Source organism: Petaurus breviceps, unplaced genomic scaffold (genome assembly GCF_028583685.1).
Source record: "Petaurus breviceps papuanus isolate PSGF00001 unplaced genomic scaffold, PetGlider_PUasm1.0 140, whole genome shotgun sequence".
NCBI lineage: Eukaryota > Metazoa > Chordata > Mammalia > Diprotodontia > Petauridae > Petaurus > Petaurus breviceps.
In genome coordinates this window covers 51,728,951-51,741,022 of record NW_027185698.1, presented here as the reverse complement: position 1 = coordinate 51,741,022, position 12,072 = coordinate 51,728,951, and positions in this window count along the sequence as shown.

Sequence of the window (12,072 nt, the reverse complement as noted above, 5' to 3'; positions counted from 1 at the left end):
CCACCTCAAGCCCTTTGGTCCTCCCTGCCTCCCCCCACCTTGCCAAGTTTTTGATCCATACATGAATGTGTGTCTCTAGACATAGACTAGATATTACCTTGTCTAAGGAAAATGACAGTTAATACTGAGCAAATCAGACAATTCTGATCTTATCAACGGTGTCACTATTGAAGATGATGGGAACAGATAGGCCAGCCCACATTTAGTGTCAATCAGTAGACATTTACTAAAAATGTGAAAATCTGTCTAATAGGCAGTAGTTGCATAGTTTATCCATGTAACTTTTCTTCCCATTCACACAGTTATTCCTTTATTTAATACGCATTTATCAAATGTTAATTATGTTAGAGCTATCATAGAGAGAAAAAAAAGACTAAGATATACTTTTTATCAGACAGGATTTTACAATAGAGTAAGAGGAGTGTGACACAATTGTAATGGTCCTGGATTTGCAGTCAGCAGACTGCAGGACTGAATCCTAGCTGTTTGATCAATCGCTTAATTTGTACGCAATTCAATTTCTTTATCTGTAAATATATAAGAAGACCGGGAAAGAGAAGGGAAGAGTGAAAGGGGGAGAGGGAGAAAGAAGAATAGGTGAGAAAGAAAGACAGAGACAGAGACAGAGAGCATGTGGTGCTTCATAAACTTGAAGGCAGTGACAACAGAACAATGGAGGACAATACACTTTCAAAGAGATTAATTTTGAAGGCCAAATGTCTAATTTGGTCATAGAAACTCCGGTGGGGTCTATTTATTTATTGCCATAGTATTATCATTGTTTGAGCCATTAAAAAAAATCAATCCTAGGAATTGCTACCTGAGTCTGGGATTTATTCTTTGGGTGGTAGCAAACTTTAATTCTTTTAGAGGTAGATTTGATTTTTTTTTTAAGTAAAGAATTACTGGGAAAGAAAATTTACTGAATAAGGTCAATGATGAAGTTGGGTGAAAGATTTTTTTTTAAACAATATGATTTGATATTATGCCCAGTTCCTACTTTGATGCCTGATTTATGGTTTAGGATTATTGAAGCCTTTACCAATTGAAAAAGATTCTAACATGCTGAAAAGATTTTGATCATGCTCCCAGTCATAGACTACCTACTTTTTAGGGACCTACCTAACCAAGAATGGAGGGGATCATAGAATAATAAATAGAGCTAAGAAGGGACCTCAGTAACCATCTAGTTTAATACCTTCATTTTACAGATGAGGAAATTGAGGATCAGAGAGGTTAAGTGACTTGCCTCAGATCAGAGAGACAATAAATTTTTAAAGGTGAGAGTGAAGAAATATTACAGAAATTCCATTAAGAATTCAATGTTAAATCAATTACATCAATATATGCTTTCATATTCAAAATGACTTAAATTCAAAGGTGGATATGGGGAGAAGGGAAAAATGTTTGAAAATATGCCTCAGGATCTAGAAACAAAGTAAACAAAAGACTTTCAGACAATAGAGAAGTCTCATGATCGTATATAATGAATATTTCATGTTAGGCTTGAACTTCTCAAGTTCTAGTTAGTCTGAAAGGTGACTTCTATTTGACACTTAAAAATGTCTTGTGTAGACAAGTTATTTGAAATATTGCTTCTTCTTTTTATTACACTTGATAGTCCTTCCCACCTATTCCTGAGTTGTCCAGTAGATTATATTGATGGTTGATTCAAAATCCATCAGTAATAAGAGGGTATCCTGTTCCCTTTATGTTACCTCACATGTTCAGAGTCAGCCCAGGGCATCCCAATTCACTTTCTCATAGCATTTCTTTGGATATATACGTCTATGTTATTCATATGCAATAACCAATTACACAGTCAATAGTGGATACTTCCAGAAACCCACTTTAGAGATTGGCATCAAGTTCAATTCTATATACATAGGACCTTCTATATCTATCCACTTCAGTGCTCCATAAAAATCAGTACTATCCTTAAATGATCAAGCAGGTACAATGGTGGGCATTTGGTAAAGTATAATGAACACTGATTTTAGAACCAGAAGACACACCCTGACAGAGAAACAGGAGGCAGCATGCCCCAGGCAAGCCAAATGATCACTATCACCTTAATCATCATCTCACCTCAGATCTCACTGGAGAGCACATGACCCTGAATCGTGCTTAAAGTTAGCATAGTGCTCCAAACCATCACCCTAGCAAGCCAGCCCTGTGGAGCTTGTACCAACTTATAAAAGCCCATTATTAAACTTTTAGTGTGAACATCTACAGTTTGGAAAGGACAAGAACTAATAAATAGAAGCATGTATAGAATAATTTTACACACCGTAAGGGTTATGGGATTTAAAGATCTTCCATGCCCCATTGGACTTGCTGACGTAGCAGGAAGGGGTGGAGCAAGAGGAAGCGGAAGCCAAACTAGAGTTCCTGCGGTGGCTAGCAGTGGCCGCAGCAGCAGAGGCAGCATGAACCCCTTTTGGAGTCAGCCAGAATTTCTGCTAAGGACTCCTGCTGAGGACTGCCAGGGGCCGGAGCTGCTGGGAGCACGCTTCCTGGATGCTGCTTGGTTGCTGTGAGTGGGGAGAGGAGGACCTTTGCCTGAGGTAGCCTGTTCTGTTTTAAAGGCTTGAGAATGTGGGTGCTTTCTACTTTATCTACCTGTGCCAATTTCATAACTACTCTGATGGCTTTTACTTTCTGGTTTTGGGACTCAGTCTTTTGGTATTTTAATACATTTTCTAGCTTATTCCCCCATATGGCAAGTCTGATGTATTTTGTGATGGATAATTATATCAGCATATCTGCAATTTCCATAGACATTGTGAATATGGCATTGCTGATACACACACATACACACTTATGTATATACACACACTTATTTGTGTCTAATGGTAGCCATCTCTAGGGCATGGTGGGGGGGAGAGGGAAGCAAAAAAGAAATTTACATGATAAATTTTGTTGTATACTTGAAAGGAATAGCAAGTTGTGCCTATTCATGTGCAATCATCTTTTTATTATACTAGGTTATGGAAATGTTTATTTTATTCCATAAATTAAAAATAAAATTAAAAAAATGGTTCTCAGAATAAAAAAGAAATTGGCAAATGCTACACATCAGGAAGAGATTTATTCTTTTCTTGATTGTCTAGACTTAAGAAATGATGAAGAAAATGTTAATAACTCAGATTAAACTTAAAAGTGTATTGGACAGTCTTTAGGGAGTCAGTTCTCCAGCATTTATTAGCTCACTCCTGCTTGTAATGAAACCTTCCTTATGTGTTGTTTCTTCTACTGGATAAGGAATTCCTTGAGAGCAGGTACTATGTTGCTTTTCTAGCTTATCTTGAGTACTTTGTGCACTGTAAGCACTAATAAACACATTCTCCATTCATTCATTTTTCATTTGTTCACACATTCATTCATCTCAAAGGTCTCTTCCAACTCTAATATTTGGTGATTCCAATTAGAATCATGTCAAAGCCAAAGTTCCATTCCATTGAAACTTGCAATCTATTAGTTCCATATCTGATGAAATTATGTTTCTGAGAATGGCAATTTACAAAAACAAATTGCAAAACATAGGAAGTTTTTAGAAAATATGATGCTGTTTGTTATGCAGTCTCCCATCTGATAATAGACTTAATGTATGGACTCCTTCATCTCCTGTAGAGATAAATTCTTCCATTAGACAAACTCGTATTCTGAGACAAAAGCTTACCAGATCCACGTAGCCCTTCACCAAAATTAGTTTAGAGTTAAAAGTTACTGTTCCACATTGACCAAGTAGAAGGATATAAATCAGGCTAATTATTATAATCCAAAGAACAATTCCCTAATTGCAAAAATTGAGAGAATCAATGAATTCCCAGTGCAAATACACACACACACACACACACACACATTTTAGCCCTTTGCTTCTAGAAATCCATGAAAGCTTCCTTTCTTCAATTCTCCCTCACTGAATGCACCAGCATTTACTATCTCCTTTACATATGCAGAGGCAGATAAGATTTCTAACCACCCAATTTCATGCCCACTTTGCTCCTGTTAAAGAAAGACATAGAACTTCTTTCAATTGAATTAACTTCTGATATACCAGCAGGCACATTTAAACAGTAGATTTACACCAGCACATGTGTCTGGACAGATACATAAATTAGAGAGAGACAGAGACAGAGAGAGAAAGTCTCATAGAGATACTTTGTGAACTGTGTTCTACCTGATCCTGCATTATATTTATTAAGCCAAGTTTTTCTTCATCCTGCTTTGACCCTAGGTAGAGTTAGATACCAGAAATTCGGATTCATGTAGTGCGTCTTCATATTGTCCAGATGGTATTTTAAAGGCTTGTGGTCAGTCTAGAGACAGGGAGGTGGCTAGCCTTTTTCAAGAAAGAAAAATAGCAGGGTCTTCAGAAAAGTCACCACCAGGCACCACAGATACCGCCTTTGTGAGATTACTTAGTCAATCCTTTCTAAAACTCATAACTGGGTACCTAGAATATATCCTAGATGTCCTAGGAGGTTACCTAGGACAATTACAAAGATGGTTGTCCATTCAGGGTCATTATTATAGCTTCTATATGTCTATCATGAACATTCCTGTAAATAGCATGTCAACATGTCTTAGCATAACAGATTTAATCAGATTTCCTACATCTCAATCTTCACCAATCCTCCATATATCATCAAAGGTTCACCTCTTTGAAGAAGGTTTTTTTTTTTTTTACTGAGGAGTAGCACCTGGAGTACTTTTTTTAATTAAAAGTTTAAAGCTTTGAAACCTGGGCATATCCAGTTTTTAGATCACTGCTGAAAACAATTTCTGTCCCATAGTAATTGTGCTGGGTAGCTCTGTGGATAGAATACCATACCTTGAGGCAGGTAGGTTCATTTTCCTGAGTTCAAATCTGGCCTCAGACACTTAACCATGTGACCCTGGCCAAGTCCCTTCACCCTGTTTGCTTTCATTTCCTTATCTGTAAAATGAGCTGGAGAAGGAAATGGCAAACCAGTCCACAATCATTGCCAAGAAAACCCCAGATGTAGTCACGGAGATTTGGACTGAAATGGTTGAACAAAAACAAGGACTTGTGCAGTACGTTTTACTTTGGGTTATTTCATAACCCAATTTGCCTTCTGCCTAACTGATATAGCCAGCTCCTCAGTCCAATATGGACCTAGACAAGTGACACAACATACCGTCTCTTGTTAATGAGGCCTTTAACATCTGTAGTCGGCACATTGACAAATGAAATTCAAGGCTTTGTTCCTCTGGTAGCCCCAAACTCTCGCTTTTCCTTTTTTTTTTTCTTATTTTCTCCAACTCCCACAGGATTCCAAGGCCATCTTTGCCACAATTTAAACTCTGCCGTGTACAATTCCTAGGCAATATTTTCAGTTACTTCCTCTGAGGATCCCCAGCCTCCTCCAGGCCCCAGAGTTTCTCACCTGTTTCCTCTTTTGTCTCCCTGTCTACATCCATCAGATGGATGTACTCTTCATAAGATTTGAAGATTATTCTTCATAAGATCTTTTGATTGGACATGTGCAAACTTAGGTCTCCCCTCTAATTTAATCTGTTTCTTGAGAGTAGATTTTATGTTCATATCTATATTGATACATCCAGCCCTTAACATGATGATTTGCAAATAATAGGCACCTACTAAATGTTTGTTGAATTGTTTGAGCCCAGGCAGGGATATGATGGTACAAGTTTAATGACTGGGTCTCCAAAAATTCATGATATACTTTTATTACCATTTTATTAATTAATTTCTTAAATCTAGAGTCCCAGGATGTGACTTCAAGGTCACATGTGGTCCTCTTGGTCCCAAGTTCATCCCTTTGACTGAATCAATCCAAACCTCACAAAACAAAGCCCCTTAATAAAAGGATTTCTTCTGTAAAACTTGGACTCAATCAAAAGACTGCACCCAAGGACCTAGAAGGCCACATGTGACCTCAAGGCCACAGGTTCCCCACTCCTGGTCTACACAATCAACAAAACAATAAATCAAACCTTGATTTATAGTGTTTGTAGATTTGCAAGGTGTAAATGCTCATACTGAAAATTTAATAGTTGTTTTTCCCTAACCTATCCTAAGTGGTACTAGCACATCTCTGAACCCAGCTAACCTGTAGGGGCTGCGGTGGTAGAGATTCAATCATCAGATAGGGGTATGACTGGATATATTAATTCCAATTATTGTATTGCAATTAGTATATGTTTTTTTTTTAAAGGAATCGGGGTTAAGTAACTTGCTCAAGGTTACACGGCCAGTTATTTCTGGGTGGGTGCTAAGTGTCTGAGCCTGGATTCAATCCCAGGTCATCCCAACACTGGAGCCAGTGTTCTTACTCGCTGAGCCACCTGGCCTCCCCTAAGCAATTGGGGTTAAGTAACTTGCTCAAGGTTACACGGCCAGGTGTTTCTGGGTGGGTGCTAAGTGTCTGAGCCCGGATTCGATCCCAAGTCATCCCAACACTGGAGCCGGTGCTCTTACTCGCTGTGCTACCTGGCCACCCCTAAGCAATTGGGGTTAAGTAACTTGCTCAAGGTTACACGGCCAGGTGTTTCTGGGTGGGTGCTAAGTGTCTGAGCCCAGATTCGATCCCAGGTCATCCCAACACTGAGGCCGGTGCTCTTACTCACTGTGCTACCTGGCCGCCCCTATTAGTATATGTTTTTAAGAGGAAGAAATGACAACTTTATCCTTCTCTTGTCAAGGGATAGGAGAACCAATGGTATCAATAGGTTAAGAAAGTAACTGTGACTGTTCTTGAAAGTAAGAGCTTCTTGTGGCCTGAAGAGTACATTTGGTAAAGACAGTCAATCTAAAAGCATCTCAGGAATAATCCCCAATCACTGAGAGGCAATATGTGCATCTTTTTGCTTTAGAAAGATTCTTTAATCAGGAAGGTAAGAGGATGATGCGTTTTAAATAAAATATTGTAAATATTTGACAAAATGTTGTTTAAATAATAGTTGCAAAGACTAGACCTGCGATTTTATTGATGTAAGAAACTCCCCAATCTACACCAGCACTTTGTTGATAGTCTTAGTGAATTACCTAGAGCACTGGGAAGTTAAATGACTTGCACAGGGTCTTACATCCATTATCTGTCAAAGACAGACCTTGAAATGAGGTCTTTGTGACTTCAAGGCTAGTTCTCTATCTGCTATGCAATACCACCTTTCATGCCCATAGCAACAATTTTTTTTCCTTGTTACTGAAACCGTATAATTTCCCACTTTTTCCCTTTCTATTTTTTAAAATATATTCAAAGAACAAAGACGGCATAATTTGAACTTAATTCCTGCCTTGGTCAGCATGTGAGGGAAACACCTCCCCTTGTTACTGCATTCTGGCTGGTCCAAGTAACATGATCACAAGGAAGGGTAAATGTCCTGGCTATTTCATTGGCAAAGAGACTTGTAATTTACAAAAATCCATTTTGTTAAAAGCATCATCCACTCACCTTCCTGATTGAAGAATCTTTCAAAAGCAAAGGGATTCAGTTGCATCTCAGTGACTGGGGATTGTCCCTGAGATGCTTTTAGACTGATTGCCCTGTACTCTTTAAACTGCAAGAAACCCCCCAGATTCAGACTTGTTCATAAGTGCTTTCCTAACATATCAGTACCAGTAGTTCTTCTGTCTCTTGAAACCAGTTCAAGACAAGGGTACAGTTGTCTTCAGGGTTTGATTCACAAAATTAGGTTTTAGATACTGAGTGTGATTTCTGGATTTTACTGCATCCTGGATGTAGAGTCTACTCTCAAATGAGATAATGTATACAAATGGGAGTTGTCATTATTGCCATTGTTGTTATTCTCATTAAAATAGGTAAATTGTTTCAAGAAGTAACTGCTCAGTTCTTAGAACTTCTTAGTTCTCTGTGAGACAAGAAAGTATCTCTTCTCTCTGCAGAGTTAGCTGGGTATTTGGGTGTGGGCTGCATATACTTTACCAGACAAGAAACTTCCTTCAAGGAGCCATATATTTTAAAAAAATCTTTTATTGATACCTTTAAATCACCATCATTTTATTCTTGGGATTGCTTTCTTCTTTGTGACAAAGAAAAATAATTCAGGGAAAAACATCTGATTCAGAGTCTGCATCTGACAATGTGTAAGACATTTTCCCTAGCAGTCCCCTGACTCTCTGTTGTGAGTAGGGAAGTATACTCTGTTATCTGTGCTCCTGGACTTCAATTGGTTTTTCAATTAGTCAAAGTTTGATTCAGGAACCATATCTTACAGATGGTTTAATCTTTCCGACTATCTTGTACTGTGCTTTCTACTTGTTTTATTTTTGGTCCAGATTTGTGATTCCTTCAGTGTGGGGAATTTCTACTGGGGATACTCCCTTCTCCAGTGCAAATCATCAACTTAGATTTTGTGAGTGTTCTAGGGGCACTAAGAAGTTAAGTGACTTGTACACAGTCACACAGTATGTATCAGAGACAAGACTTCCACCCAATTTTTCCTGATTCCAAGGGTCTTCCCTTGTATTCATTATGCTAGATTGCATAACTTTTGTGCATAGCAGGTGCTTAATAAATGATCACCATGGTAATTCCTCTTACTCTCAGTAGTTACCTCATTGTCTTGGGGAAATATTCACCTCTTTGAGAAGATATTTGGAGTTCAGGTGAGCAGTTCAATAGGAAAAAAAGCCAGAAACAAAAGATGTTGTCTTTCTTCGTGTGTGTGTGTGTGTGTGTGTGTGTGTGATTTGTCCTTTGTTCTTGAAGAGGATCATCACATCAGGAAGATGATGCCATGACTTGCAAGTGAATTGGATTACAGTGAGGGAAGGGTGTGCACACTTACCACCTTCACCTTCTCCTCCAGAGACAACTAGGTCCAGTGTCTATATATAGATCAGGACAATTAGAAATGGACTAGTGGGAAACCTTGGCCTTTTTAAGCTAAGGTCTTTCTGGGTTCTTGCTTTGACGGAGGCAAGGCCCATTCAATGATTAAGCCTGCTTGAGAAGGGAGCCAAGAGATGGCCCCTTTAATGAAAAAAGAATCAAACTGGAAGAGGGAGACCCTTAGGGTTGTTTCTGGCCAATGCTTATCTAGTGAAGCCATGGCCATACTTTATGTGTTTTTATAAAAATGGAATAGAGATTTAAGGACTCTTTAGATTCTGAATGAATGATAAAATGTGTCAGTAAAAAAGAGTTTGGGTGTCTTACTCTGGTCCACTAGGATATAACCCCTTTGGGGGTCCTGATCATTCCTGGACTGCTGTTTTTAAATAAACCCAGAGGCTCAGCTGCCAGTAAGGGTGTTTGTTTAGAGCAGTTGAGGAAACATTCCAATTCCCAGGGGAAAACAGCTGGGAACGTTCTCATTGCAATCCCAGCCCTGTGGGAAAAGGGGAGGCTTAACCCAGTCAACATGGTCTGGGACTAGGCTTGACCTTTCCATGCTCTGTGTCACCTTCTGTGGGAAAACAAATATCCCCTTTGCCAGGAATGTACATCCCATCACTTTCTCAACATGGGAAACAACTGAGCAATTGTGTTAGAGAAGGGGCCATGGCCTAAGAGCTGTCCTCCAAACCTTCAGTCCGTCCCACCCTCCCAGAAAGTCAATGCTGCTATTGTCTTATGGTCTTACTTATGGGACTGGGCATGTCACTCAACTACTGAGTATGCAGCTAGCCCATTTCAGGATAGTCCAAATACATCTACCCAAGCAAGAATTTTAAAGTGAAAAATGGGAAACATCATAAGCGTGCAAGAGAATTGGCTTTAATGGATCACACTTACCCCTAGCGCCAGCCCTTAATTGGGAGGGAGCAGAAAAGGAGAGCCCAAAGAGAGGGACACTAGGAAATAGCTTGTATCTGCACAGAAGTAGTGAAGGATAATTTAAGCAGCTCTAAGCAAAAGTCACAGCCAGGGCTTAGGAAATGTTTTAAATTCATTCAATACTCCCCTAACCTGCCTATGTTGGTAAATAAAAGAAGGTAGGTGCTGCAAATGGGCATGATCTAAGAAGGGTGAGATTTGGAGATAATGGATGTAAAGATCTTTTTCTGCACTTGGTCTTTGCTTGTGCACTACTTGGATTCTCTGGTGTCTTCAGGGCAGCATCAGCACAAATATTAGTGTTCCCTCTGCACTTTTGCAGAACTGGATTTAGGTTAAAGACAAAAAAAGGTGAGGGTTGGTTACCAAGTCATAGAATCTCAAAGTCCAGAAGGACCTTAGATCTTGTCCAATCTAAAGTCCTGTAGTAAAGAGTCTGCTCTAAAATATATGTGAAAGCCCTTACTTCTAGGCTCATCTAAACTTTCTGGGAACATATCTAGTGACAAGAAGTTCACTTCCCCTACAAGATCAGCCCTGGTTGTGAGGAAATTATTACTTATATTGACCTGAGATTTGTCCTTCTCTTTCATCCATTGGCTCTAGTTTTTTTTTTTCCCTCAGAGGCCAAACAGAGCAAACCTAATGCCTCATCTACACAATTATCCTGAAGGAGAAGAGGTAGCAAAAATAAAAGAAAACAACAGCAACAACAAACAGCAAACACCAAACCCAATACAAGTAGTTTAGGAGACCTGGACTTGGAGATACCAGATAACTATACTTAGTGTGAATTAACAAATCAATCAATGAATCAAGAAGCATTCATTAAGCACCTACTGGTAATAGGCATTGTACTGGGTAATGAGGATATTAAGATTAAATGAAATTGTGAAGGGAAGTGAAACAGATATCAGGGATCTAAATAGCCCTGGGCTATTTAGCCTTTTTATTAAGGCCTTGGAGAAAAGCTTAGATGGCATACTTACTCAGCCTGGGTCCATCTCCTTTCGGACTTCTGTTTTCTCCAAACTTCATGCTAGGCAGAGTAATTCCGCTATGGTCTTAGAGTCTTGGCTAGGAAGCTGAGCAAAACTCTTTAAGTCCCAGAGAACTTTGCTAAGGTCCATCCCACTTCTTGCATCCTAGGAGGAAGAAAAACCCACACTAGAGGACATGTTACACAGAGCATAAAATAGGGAAATATATGCCCATCTGTCATGAAAGGTGAACTATATGGGGAACAGGTTCCCTATAGATACTAAGATTCTCCACATATTTCTGTTTACAGTTAAGTCACAGAAAATTATTGGTCTCCTCAATGAGATAATGTAAAATACTTTATTGGAGAAGGAGCTTTAAAGCTGTATTTGGTCTACCAAATCAATTCCTTAAAAAACAACAATAAAAAAATAACTGGGCACAGTAGGATCTTTAGTCTCTGAATCTTGAGCACTTGTGTGAACACAGAGATGTGTTCCATTGTATAAAATCATCTGTCAAAGGCTTTTCTTTCTCTTCATTTCACCAAGTATTCCCTCACTTCTTGCATAAATAATGCTAAGAAATATTGAATAGAAGAAGTAGTCATCTGGTTCAGAAACTGCTGATGTCTTCTTAATGGACTATTTTTGTTTAAAATATCATCTGTGATATTTTCCCATTTTGTTGGACTCTTTCCCTCTTTAAAATCAAACAGTAAATTTCTTTACAATTGGATTATAACCAGCATATTTTTTTGGGGGGTATATATTTAGTTAGGTCCAGCTGTTCTGGATTTTATCTTTTCAAGAGCCATGGCCATTGCTTCACGCAGCACATAGGGCATCATACAAATTCGAAGCTTCCTCTGATATCACCAATGAGAATAAATCACTATAGAAATGATAGCAGAACTCTTCCATTTCATATCACTTTGTTTTCTTTCTTCTAGTTTTCATATGCCAGTTTTATCCATATTATCTGATTTGGCTGGTCTGATGTCAATCTCTTTGCAGATTAATTTTCATTTCCATGACTTCCCTCTAGCCCCTATTTTTAAGGTAATACTGCTTATTATCTTCTCCTGTAACAATTTGCAAATAATATTGTACCACAAATCTGTGTTGGTCTTGGATGTGTCATATTTCTGTACCTGGCAAGAAAATTTGGTGCATACCTACTCCAAGTTAGGACTGTTCCGTACTGATTAAAATTCTTTAAGGAATGAATTACTCAGTCAAAGTCAATATCCTTTCTTTTGTTTACGTCCTGTTTTTTCAGAGCCAACAGTTTTTCT